The sequence below is a fragment of the Marmota flaviventris genome, chromosome 12, assembly GCF_047511675.1.
Source record: "Marmota flaviventris isolate mMarFla1 chromosome 12, mMarFla1.hap1, whole genome shotgun sequence".
In the NCBI taxonomy this organism is placed as follows: Eukaryota; Metazoa; Chordata; class Mammalia; order Rodentia; family Sciuridae; genus Marmota; species Marmota flaviventris.
Window position 1 is genome coordinate 92,064,433 of NC_092509.1, and position 12,952 is coordinate 92,077,384.

The following is a 12,952-nucleotide window of genomic DNA, read 5'->3' on the forward strand; positions in this document are numbered from 1 at the left end:
TTCAACTAATTCCAGACACAATGTAATAGGTCAACATCCCAACTTCCAAGGATCCACTGCTCTGCTTTTAACCTAACAGTGTTTTCCTTAATGCTGCTTCTTGGTGCTGCCAAATCATACTTCCTAAATCTGTTTAACCCTGTCTTTTAAAAGATAAGGCATCACTCTTACATTCTGATCATAATTTAATGAAAACTGATCAGAAACAAACCTGAACTGGAAGGTTGAACTGTCTTCAATCTTCAAACTGTCTTCAGGACAGCAGGCTTCTTTCCCATTCCTGAAAGGCAAGTCATAGGGAAATGCCTGAAATTAGGATAAACAGAAGATGCATTTTATCAGATGGCTGCTCAAGAGGAAACCACAATAACAAACATATCTATCTCATCCTAAGCAATAATAATAAAGAAAAAAAAAGGAAAGGAAATAAAAGTCAGGTGGTTATGTTGAGCAATGCTCACTGAATTCAAGAATAGCCACAAACATTTCCAGGACTTGGAAGCCAAAAAAGAATGCACTTTGTGTGTACCAAATCCTGGAGAGATTTCTAATTATATTCTTGTTTTGTGAACATATTTGTATATTCAGATAATGATAATTTTCTGTTGAGAGCCACAGCCGAGTCGGAATGGCCCCTGGCATTTTGCCAGAAGTAATGGTTGAGAGGTGAGCCATTAAGATGATGCTGGATTGGTTCTATTGTATATAGATCCCTGCTGTCTGCCTACTTTGGAGTTCTCGAGGGGATTTCCTGGGGAGTTCGAGTTGGTTGGTGAAGTTCCAGTGGAGGGAGTTCCAGTTGGTGTGGTGTGCCTAGGAGGGCTGCGGGAGTTCGGAAAATAAAGTTAGTTCCTGCTTGAGTGGCTCATGATTTGTGCCCAGCCAGACTGCGGCAATTTTCAGAGCCATTCTTTTGAAATAAAAAGAGAAAAAAAGGGAGGGATAGTTAAAGAAAGGAAACAGCTCTGATTCACAAGAATCTTATAATTTAAAGAGAGTGACCCTCAAAATTACCTAAGAAAACTCTTCACCTGTTCTTAGGTGCTCCTAAAGTTCATAGGTTTTTAATCCCAAAGTTATGTTTGAGTGAACCCTCTTTGTTATCAGTATTTAATAAAGCTTTAAGATCTCTCACTTTTTTCCTACTCAATATTTCCAAAATTATTTTTTCTTTCTTTTCTATTTCTAGGGCCACCACCCCGCTTCTTCATATAGCTCCACGACTGGAGGGTCGTCATCAACTCCTAACGGGTCTCCCTGTAATTCAAGCCTTTACTGAGTAGCCAATATAGTGGAGAAAATCACCTCAAGGATCATTTCCATCATAACATATGTATCCTATCAGTCAAAAACTTAACTGGCTCTTCAGTTGCCTATTGAACTCAACAAACAAACAAACAAAAAATCATAGCAATCAGGAACCACCTGCTATAGGGTAGGAAATTTTTTCTCCTTGCAGACACATCTATGGACCCATCACCATCCACTGTTAACTTAGGCAAACTGGAGAGGACATATAAGAAACCAACATGTTTCCCAGCCTCGCCCATCACTACATGTTTGGCCTTGCTGCCACTCTTAACTGATTTTGAGTGGCAATTTATTCGTCTCTAAGGTAGATGATTTCACTCCATACCACGTTGACTTTACATGGCCATAATGCATGTAAAGTACCTGGCAGGAATCAGACATACTCATACATCTTAACTACTGTTATTTTATATACTTCACAAAGGATTTGAGTAAGCCACATCATCTACTTACTCTTTCATTTGTGTAATCAATCAATAAACTAATCCTTTATGTACTGAGCACTTGCTCATGCTAGATACTATGTAAGTTACTCGGGAATTAAAGACAATAAGACTTAGTCCCTCACCCTGAACACCCTCACATGATAGTAACATGTGACCACATAAACATAAAGCCATGTGACTGTGCTGTGTATTTGGGGTCCTCTGAGTGGGGATTCTTAAACTCTGTCAAGGAAGACAGTTAATTTTATTTCAATCAATAGGCAAAGATGAGCTGGGCTTGGTGGCACACAACTGTAGTCCCAGTGGTTGGGGAGGCTGAGGCAGGAAGATGGCATGTTCAAGGCCAGCCTCAGCAATGGCAAGGCACTAAGCAACTCAGTGAGAGCCTATCTCTAAATAAAATACAAAATAGGGTTGGGGATGTGGCTCAGTGGTCGAGTGCCCCTCAATTCAAAACTGTTGGGAGTCATCCCGGCTGCAAAGACTAACTTCCCCATTTCCCCAAGAAGAGCTGTCCAATGGTGAGCCCTGTTGACTCACATGATCCTTACCCACCAATCAGAAAGCACCCCGTGCCAACTGTCAAACTGTTAAACTGTCATAACTGTCAAACTGCCCCCATCTCCATAAATATGCAGAGCTGTTCCTCAATTAACGGACATTTTCTCCTATGATGAACCTTGTTCGTTCTTTCAAAAACCCGGTACCAAAATATAAAAATAAAAAAGATAAGCAAAGATGAAGCAAAGAGAGGAAACAGCAGACTATCAGGGGTAGACAAGCGGATTACTGTAATAATAATTATAACGATTATGATTATAAAAGTCTGCACCAGAAAACATGGCCTCAGTTCCAAGCTAACTTCTGGTTATCTTACTTTCAGCAAACTGTAGTAAATTCTAGCTGCTCAGTTTATCTATGACTGAATCCCACAGCTATGCCCACCCCTGGGCCCGTACCCTTCCCTCTGAGCTTTTCTCTCCTTCTGACCACCTCAGATTGTGGCTTACGTTCCTGAGGCCCTTCCTCATGGGCTCCTTACCCATCTGGCTCTTGACCACAGTGGCCTCCCAGGGTTTCGAATTTTGTCTACCTCCTAGGAATTGCTCCACCAGACTATGATCTTCCCAAACACACATCCCTGGCTATATAACTGTAGGTCTTACTTTAAATGTCACCTCAGAGAACCTTTCCCTCCCGGCCTCTTTTCCCCACCCCCCAAATTTACAAGAACAACTCACCCCCTCTCTCTTCCCTATTATTCACTTTCACTCTCTACATTGAAGTTACCTGATAATTTTCTCATTTGCGTATGTATTTCTGTGTCGCCTGTTTGTGTTTTACTTCTTCCACTGGTTTAGGACCTCAACTGATTTGTTCCCTGTGGCATCTGCAGGGCCCAGAACATTTTTGTGGAACATAATAAGTAAGCAACAGAATAATGAATGAAAAACTGAAAACTTTCAACAGCTGCCAGCAGACTTCTGATCATACATTCCTGCTCCCTAGACTTAGAGCCGATGGATTCCTGTTTTCAGTAGACTGCTAGTTTTAAAATCTCAAGACCTACTTACGTGGCTGCCACATGAGTTCCTAGGAGCCACATAAGCCTATATAGCTCAAGGTCACCCACTGTCTTCCATATTCCAACGTTTAACTCATCTTATTCATCAGCAGTGTCACTTGCTTATTTTTAGCTAACATTTGATTGTCACCCTTCAACCAGAGCTACTAATAATCACCCTTGTTTCTTAATATGGGCCACCACCTAGACTTATCTATAGGATTAGACTGTATTTCCAGCATGGCTTTGAGGTTCTTGTTTAAAACTCCCCTACACTCAAAGTCTTTTCTAGTCACCTTCAAATGAGAGTGCTCTGTGATGGTGTCCTTTGCCAATTTATTCAAGCTGTGCCAAATTGAAATTCTAACATTTTTTAATGTTAATCAAGTTTTTAAATTTATAGACCATATGTACTTAACATTTTTTTAATGTTACAAAAAACATATGTATTTGTTTTCCCTGTTTTGCATGTACTTTAAGCTAGATATTATCATTTATGTTTTTAATCTTTATCGTTAATCTTCTGTTACAATTTTATATCTTCTCAGAAAAGTAAAAATCTTCAAATAAAATATATCCTGGTTATTAGTGACACTATGCAATGTTGTTGTGTGTGATTGACTATTTAGCGTGGCTACATTTCACCAAATCCTAACCTATTTACCTTTCACCTCAATGTTTTATCGGTCACCATCACTTCTTTTCTCTCCACCAGTCAAGACAATGAGCCCCTCGAGGGCAGAAGCCACGTCTTATTCAACTGTGAATCCCGAGTAGACCCCATTTTGCTTGGCATCCAGCAAGTTTTTAGGAAAACCTGACTGAAGACCTAAATCAACTATCTGCATTTCCCAAGGTGTTATGGAGCACAGTTGAGCACTCATACTCCACCAACAGCCTAAATCGTCACACTGATGTGCCGTTTCTTTTCATTGGTTTCATGGAGCTTCCAGAGTTCAACTGTGCTTGCTCAATGAGTCAGGTGCAAATGGCTCTGCCTGGGGGCTCCCTGCTCTAGTACCAAACATAAAGGATCACGTGCTTTTCTCGGCTTTCTTACAGAATGTGCCTTCTTTCTTCAGTGGGTAGGAAATTAGAAAGTATTTTCGGTACTTTTTCAACTTACATAGATTAAAGACTTGTAAGCTATTCTATTTTGCATAACAAGATAAAAAGAATTGGTGTATATTTGCAGTAAAGCATAAAAGGGGCAAAAACTACATTACTGAGCAGGATGGCAAACCAGCCATGAGGAGGAACAAAGGGAGAAAGAATCAAAGGATGGGCTCAGCTCTAGCACACAGGAGGCAGAACACGAGTAAAGGTAGGGATCCAAGTCAGAAATTAGTTCTCTCTCTCACTTGAGGGTGAGCTAACGATCTTTTAACTTAGGGCTCATGACATCTCCCTTGCTTTGGCTCCAGAGTCTGAAGCAGAACTGAGCATTTCACACAGGATCCAGTGGATCCTGGAATAAAGGCTGGAGAAAGAACATTGGAAAGGAGACAGACAGGATACGGTCCTCATAGGTGCACCTTCTGGTTTCACAATAGCACTTTGACCTTCTGTTCATGAAGCTGATTTGTTCCTGGGCATATGTCCATGTGTGATGGTGCACTCCTTTTCATGCCAGTCCATTTCAGCCTTATTCTTAACCTTGCACATTCACCCTGGGTGAGAATTTGATTATAGCTGTAAGTTCATGCTGACTAAACTCACCACTGTATTAGAAATTTAATAGCATTTCTTAGAATTCTGGAAGCACTGGAATGTATTACTCTCACCCTGGTTTTCTTACAGTACCACAATCTTTCATAAGCTACTAATCTTCTAGTTGATTAAATATTAGAAGCTTAAATATATAGACGATGTCCGCTTTAATCTTGTAATGTTATTTTATGTAAAATGCAAGCTACCTTCCCAGAATTTAGCTACACTTATTTTCTATTATAGTTTTTTAAGTTTTCTTACTGATTCATACTTAAGTCTCTTCTTTCTTGGTTCATTCTTTCCCTACAGAAGGTTGGCCTTATTCTCAATTGAAAAACTATGAATGATTTATCTTGGAATCTTTCAAAAATTCTTGTGGTTTAAACAATTTCAGTAGTTAGACTGTTTTCATCACTGTGAGACAATCCTCCCTGAAATCAGATCAGTACTTGCTTTGCAAACCTCACTGTCCTGTTTTTTTTTTTTTAACCCCCTTAACAAAACAAGTGAAATTTTCTTGTGGGTTACCACAGCCCTCCTGGGTTTTCTTATTGTGAAAATTCATTTATACATTCAATATGGCTTATTCAAATCTTTTACATGCTAATTTTCCAGGAGCATTCGAAGAATGACTCAACACTCCCCTTCCAATAGCTCATAAACAAACTGAGGACACAAAAGTACATACCCACATGAAACTATGAAACAAAAGAAATAATAATAATGGTAATAGTAATAATAAGCATTCTTATGCAGAATGACGGTAAATTCTATATGTCAATCAACTGGGCAAAGGAGGCCCTGGGAACTGGTAAAGCTTTCTGGATGTGTATGTGAGGATGTTTTTTGGAAGAGATTAACATTTGAATCAATAGGCTGAGTAAAAATGGCCACCCTCACCCATGTGAGTGAGCATCATTGATTCTGATGAGTCCCTGAAAAGAACAGAAAGGCAAAAGAAGGGTGAGTTTGCTCTCTCTTCTGAAGCTAGGATGTCCCTTTTCTCCTGCTCTGGGACATCAGAGCTGCCAGTTCTCAGATCTTTGGGTTCTAGCAGGCTAGTTTTTTGACCATTAGCTTTGGACTGGGAGTTACACCATGGGCTCCCCTGGTGTCAAGTCTTTGATTTTGGACTAGATTACGCTACCAACTTTCTTGGCTCTCCATCTTGCAGACAGCAATTTGTGGGTCTTCTTGACCTCCACATCATTCTGCATGAACCAAGTCATGCAGAATTTGTGTATGTGTGTGTGTGTGTGTGTGTATAGATTTTTTTTTAATTTTAATTTTGCTGTTGTTGTTATTGGGGATTAAACCCAGGGGTATTTAACCTCTGAGCCACATCCCCATTTCTTTTTAAAAATATTTTATTTATAAACAGGGTCTTGCCAAATTGTTAAGGTTGGCTTTGAACTTGCAATACTCCTGCCTCAACTTCCTTAGCTCTTACAGGAGTGCACCACTTTGCCCAGCTATATACATACACTTTTATATATCCTATTGCTTCTGTTTTTCTCTGGAGAACCCTGACTAATGCGTGAAATTTTATTATTTACAAAGGTCATTCTCATTTTTGATCCTACAATGATCCTGTGTGATGGATGCTATTGGCAGCCTCATTTATAGATGAGAAACCAAATATAAAAAGGTGATATGAATTATCCAGATTTTCAGTCATAAATAGAGTTTGCAATGGATCTTCCCAGTCCAATGACTATTGCTTATCACACAACCTCTCAACAGTGAAAAACCAGACCTGCTTCCTTGCCTCAATTACCCATAGTGCCTAGCAGTAGCATTTGAGGTAATACCATATAAATAGTGCTACAACAGTGTGGAGCTCAAAGTAAGAACTCTTGTCATATCACTTATTGATATTTTTTATTCTAAATGTTATAAGAAAGGGAAGAGTGTTTCATAGAAAATATTGGGGCTTGAACTTCAAATAAGAAACAAGATGAGACATGTAGCTGGAAGAGAGATTCTTAGGCATGAGATGACCTAAACCAAGCCCTGGATACAGGAGCTGGCATGCTGAGGCTGGACAGTGGGAAAGCTGCCCTGGCTGAGGTACAGGCCTCATGAGTGGTAGAGAAAGTTGCTAGGAGCATATAGTCGGGTACAAATAAGAGGATGCTGAATGTCCCTGAATGTCAGGCTGAGGAGCTTTATTTTAGAGGTCATAGTGAGCTTCAGTAGGATTTATGCCTGGAAGTGGCTACATCAAATTGCTTTAGGAAGATTTTGTGTGTGTGCCTAGAAGCAGCGAGACAGTTAGAAAGCTGGTATAGATCCACGCCTTAGGCAATGTCCACCAGGAGCAGAGAGGGTCAGCTGGGATGGAGAAGCAACAAACAAATGTGCAACAACTTTCAAAAAAAGAAAAAAGAACAAATTGGGAGATGACTAAATAGAAAGAAAAAGTCAAAGACCATGCAGAGATTTCCAGTCTGGAAAAAGGCACTAATTAGAACAAAGAAAGACTGAAATTACTATCATGAAGCTAGAAGTAATGGACGTGAGCTCAAGAACATTTTTTCTTTTTTCAAAATTATAGGAATGCATATATGCTCCTCAATCTCGACATTGATAACCACCCTTAAACCAGTAAGAGTGATAAATAATAGCGTGACAACTTCCTAGGAGAAACTGAATCATAAATAACCTCTCAAAAACCTTTATTTATTCATTCATATGTATCTGAAGTCATGATCAAATGTTCCTTTCTTTTATTTCAAAGCAAAAATTTCTAAAATCAATTTTTCATTGTATTATTGCTATGCTCCAATTCATCTGCACAGAATTATACCCCTCATTCTAAAGTCTAGAATCCTAGACTGAAAAGACCATATGGACCATAGACATCTATTCTGCTGTTCTTTTTTTTTTCTCACCAAAAAATATATTTGTTTTAGTTTAGTTTGAATATCCACATAAATTTTCACATATATATTCCTATGTTTATATACATTCATATATATATATGAATATAATACCCTAATAGAAACCAAATTCCTGCTCATACATTTTCATATATATTCAGTTATATAATCATAAACTATAACTAAAACAAAATTGTAAACATCCATCTCAAAAGAAAAAATAACTACATATAAATTTATATCCACTTAAATATTTTTATATATTTTTACATATATGTTCATATTTGTATTCTTATGTATGGATAAAAATGTTCAACCCCTAAATTAACACTAAGTATTTTTCTACATTAGTCCTATACCTACCAATACACTTCAGAGAAACCTCTATACATATAAACCATAACATTTTACATGAATGTACCTATGTCTTGGGGGATATAAATTCATAAATTCACATAAAAACCCATAAATATCATATATATATATATATATATATATATATATATATATATATACACACACACACACACACACACACACATTTCCATAGGCATAACCCAGAGTTTGCATGTAATATAACAATATTGCTTACCTTAAAAATATCCATAGATAAAAGTATATGTATATATACTTTTTATATATACATATTTTTGATATATAATATTACCTCTATATTTATATTTATATTCATATATATTGATGTATGTGTTCTAAAGGTAAACTATCTCCTAAACTAAAGGTGTAACTCAAAACTAAACCTAACCTTACCTATAATTATGAGCCTTTTAAACAAAAATTATAAATATTACTTTTAATATCCATATATATTTTAAAATATATATTTCATATATGTTTGTAATATACTCATATATATGTGAATTACCCTAACGGCAACCAAAATTCTACCCATAAATTTTCATATATATTCAGTTAAATAATCATATCCTATATCTTACCAAAATTGTAAACATCCATCTATAAAGAAAAATAACTATATACAAATCCATATCCATCTAAATACTTTCATGTATTATATATGTTTATTATATATATTTACATTTGTATTCCTATATATGGATAAAAATGTTCAAACCCAGTATTATTGTGTTGTGATCTATTTGATTCTTGAAGTTGAAAAGGGATTGTTTGATGTATGTAGATGCTCCAATGTTTGGGACATAAATATTTATGATTGTTATGTCTTATTGATGTATAATTCCCTTTGCAATATGATGTCCTTCTTTGTCTCTTCTGATTAACTTTGGTTTGAAGTTCACTTTATCTAATATAAGAATAGAAACCCTTGCTTTTTTACATGATCCATGTGAGTGATATGTATTTTCTCACCCTTTCACCTATCTTGTTATTCACCTGTCTTGCCAAGAAGTTGCCTGTCTGCTTTCTTGGTTTTGACCTCGGAGCAGCCAGGAACCTTACCTCCTCTATTCTGCTATCTTGGGTTACTCCCTAGTCTACTGTTTGACTCAGTAATACTTCTCTTTTGAGAAGCCAAAAGAGTTTTTGATTATATGGATTGTAGATATCTCTACATTTGATATCAAAGCATAAATGTTTAAAATAATTATCTAGATAGTCATTTAAGCTTACAATGACACATCAATTATATGTTAACCTTAATAATGTATTTTATGACAAGTAATTATATTTTATCAAACAGACAATTTAGTGAGAAGAACAGCATTATTAGACATTTTTTGTAAATTCCTCTCATGTCTGACTGGAGAGTAGATAACTGGATTCCCATACAACTTCTGTATTCAGTCTATCTCAATATATTATCTTGAAAGAAGTATGTACACGATTCAGAAATCCAACCTCATAAATATATGCCATTGGGAAAAGAGGGGTGTTTTAATAGCTTTCTAAAGAAAATTATCAGTATTTATTTATATTTAGCACCAAAACTGTATAAGCAGTAGTTTCTTAATGTTGGCTTGAAATATGGAATTAAGTATCAACAAACTTTTTTGCACTCTGTCACATTAGAATCTGCTGGTCTCTTTCACATTTTTTTAAAATTAAATCTAATTATTGTTATATGTTGTCAATGGACATTTTTTTAAAATTTATTTGTATGTGTGCTGAGAATTGAAGCTGCCTGTCCTGGTGCCTCACACATGCCAGGTAAGCGCTCTACCACTGAGCCACAACCCCAGCCCTCTTATGCACTTTGGGGAAACCGTTGAGACCATACTAGTGGATATACATTTTTCAAAATTTTCAGAAAACCAGAACCATAGTATCAGGCTGCAGGATTAGCCCATCTGTTTGCAGCAGTGACCTGGTCAAGTTAGGAGCCAAGTGCTTCCAGATGCTATATTCTGGTGCCAATTATCTCTACCTGGATGCACCCTGATCTTCAGGAAGGTCATATTTCTTTTCTTTCTTGTTCTTTTTTTTTTTTTTTTGGTTCCCATTATCACCTTTGGTCACCTTGTGCTAGAAAGTTTATGAAAACAACTAAGCCAAGATTTCCTTTGACAAGCACATGATGGTCCAGGTCAGAACCTTGGGTAAAGCAAATGATTGCAGCAGGATCCAAGCAATACATGTCTCATCTTGAGGTTACTGAGAACCCTGAGGCTCTGATTAAAGACAAGTGGGAGAATGGGGTGACCTTACCATCAAACCAGGAGGGCTGAACATTTGCATGGCCTTGGTCCTAATGGGGGGACCTGAGTCTTCACAGCAGAAATTCAAGGACAATATGATGTCAACGGTTCATTGGTTGGAACCTGGTTCCCATATAGAGGTGGATGGTGGAGTAAGTTCCAACATTGTTCATAAATGTGCAACGGCAGGAGCATATGTGATTGTGTCTGGCAGCATCACTATGAGGAGGAAAGGTAACAGATCTGTGATCAAATCCTTAACAAGCTGCTCATAAAGGTCCTCTTGATCAAAGAAACCACAAGGAACCCAGTTACTGCTCTTGAAATCATTTTACTGGAAAACTACCTCATCATATCACAATGAGGCAGGGCAGCTTTTCTGAGCAATTATTCATGTCAATGATTCAAATCTACTGTGCAGAATTTTCTAAGAGGTTAGAAATTGGTGTGTATAACTACACTTTAAGTGATACAGTTTAAAGATTAGTCTGGTGAAATATTTTATTTTTACTGGGAAAGATTTGATCTTTAAATAGAGTAAAAATAGGGCTGAAATCGTGTTACAGCGATGCATCTTGATGCCTAAGTAGAGTATATTAGTTAGTTTAAAATTTTTTATTTTATATTTATAAAGATGAATTTTCTGTTGTTTCACAGCAGTTTCTTTCTTTCTTTTTTTTTAAAGAGAGAGAGAGAAGGAGAGAGAGAGAGAGAGAGAGAGAATTTTAATATTTATTTATTTTTTTTTTTTTTAGTTTTCGGCGGACACAACATCTTTGTTTGTATGTGGTGCTGAGGATCGAACCCTGGCCGCACGCATACCAGGCAAGCGAGCTACCGCTTGAGCCACATCCCCAGCCCCTCACAGCAGTTTCTAAAAACAAAGAAAATGAGTAAGTTTTTCCTATTTCATGTCATTTTGATTGGCTTACATGCTTGATAATATGAATAGAATGAAACTGAAAAATATAAGCTACTTTGATGGGATACATACCATAAAAATTATTTTCCATAGAAAATTTCAGATGTTATCATTGACAACAAATATCGTTATTTTCCTTGAGGTGACATGCTCACTGTATTCATTTTTGAGAAAACATCAGCAAAATACTGAAGTCTAAATAGCCATTGTTTACCATGTGCAGTGAGGCATTCTGGTATTCCCAGAAGCTAGGGAGGCTGAGGGAGGAGGATTGAGAGTTTCAAGTCAGCCTCAGCAACTTACCAAGGCCCTAAGCAACTTAGCAAGACCTGGTCTTAAAATAAATAATAAATAAATAGAGTTGGGGATGTGGCTCAGTGTTTAAGCACCCCTGGGTTCAATCACTGGTACCTATAAATAAATAAACAAATAAAGAGCCATTGTTTGTCCATTGGTTGGACTGTCAATTAAAAACAGTATTTCATGGAAAATGCAGGTAGTTTGGTTCACCACTCAAATAAATGTTCGTGTTCTTTTCCTCAACACACCAGCTTCTGGGTTTCAACAGAGGGGTTTTCTGCACTCTTCCCTTTCCATCATAGAGCACATTAAAAAGACCCCTAATCAGAGTTGAGATTTAATAAACTTGCTAATTTTTACAACTTCTCAAGGGTATTCTTAAGTGAAACTTGCTTGAATTTTTTTCAAACCAAAATTGCTTGGTGGCACTAGACTGATGACTATGGATGGGATACCAGGACCAAGACCTATACAGAGCATATGACTTCAGTAACAGTTTGGTAATGACTACTAGGCAGATAACACCTTAGTATTATCAGGAGAATATTTTGTCTTGTGGACTCCTATAGGATTTGGGGACCCCCGTGATCAGTCTATCACATTCTAAGAACTGCCACTCTAAGGGTGTCCTAAGAGGCACTATTCATGGGCCCTTCCCAAGTGCCAACTCCTTTCTAAGCCGTTTCTTTAAATCTTGAATTTATCTTCTTTATCAACTTGAATGAGAAAATTGAATGTGCCCAAAGTCAAGGAAGAGGAGATAGGGCTGGGGATGTGGCTCAAGCGGTAGCGCGATTGCCTAGCATGCGTGCGGCCCGGGTTCGATACTCAGCACCACATACAAAACAAAGATGTTGTGTCCGCCGAGAACTAAAAAATAAATATTAAAATTCTCTCTCTCTCCCCTCTCTCAAAAAAAAAAAAAAAAAAGGAAGAGGAGATAGTTGACAAACTCCAAAATGAAAATTCCTTTCAACCGATTACTTTCAGTAACTTGAGGTCTGTAATGTATATTTCTATGGGACTGTGAATAGAATGAAAGTCCCTCAGTTCTCAACACCAATTCCTTTAATTGTTAAGGAATTATCAAAAACTTAGCAGCAGTTATGCCTATGTGGTGGAAAGGCCATTGTAGAAAGATTCAGTTTCTATTGGGAAGAAGTATTTATTGGAGTTGTTTAGCT

The 12,952-nt window shown here is 37.2% G+C and overlaps 1 pseudogene; it reads left to right on the forward strand.

Moving 5' to 3' along the window:
* Positions 1-628: 628 nt before the first annotated feature.
* On the forward strand, positions 629-10,821 carry LOC114092314 (ribulose-phosphate 3-epimerase-like; annotated as a pseudogene).
* The last annotated feature ends 2,131 nt before the right edge of the window (positions 10,822-12,952 follow it).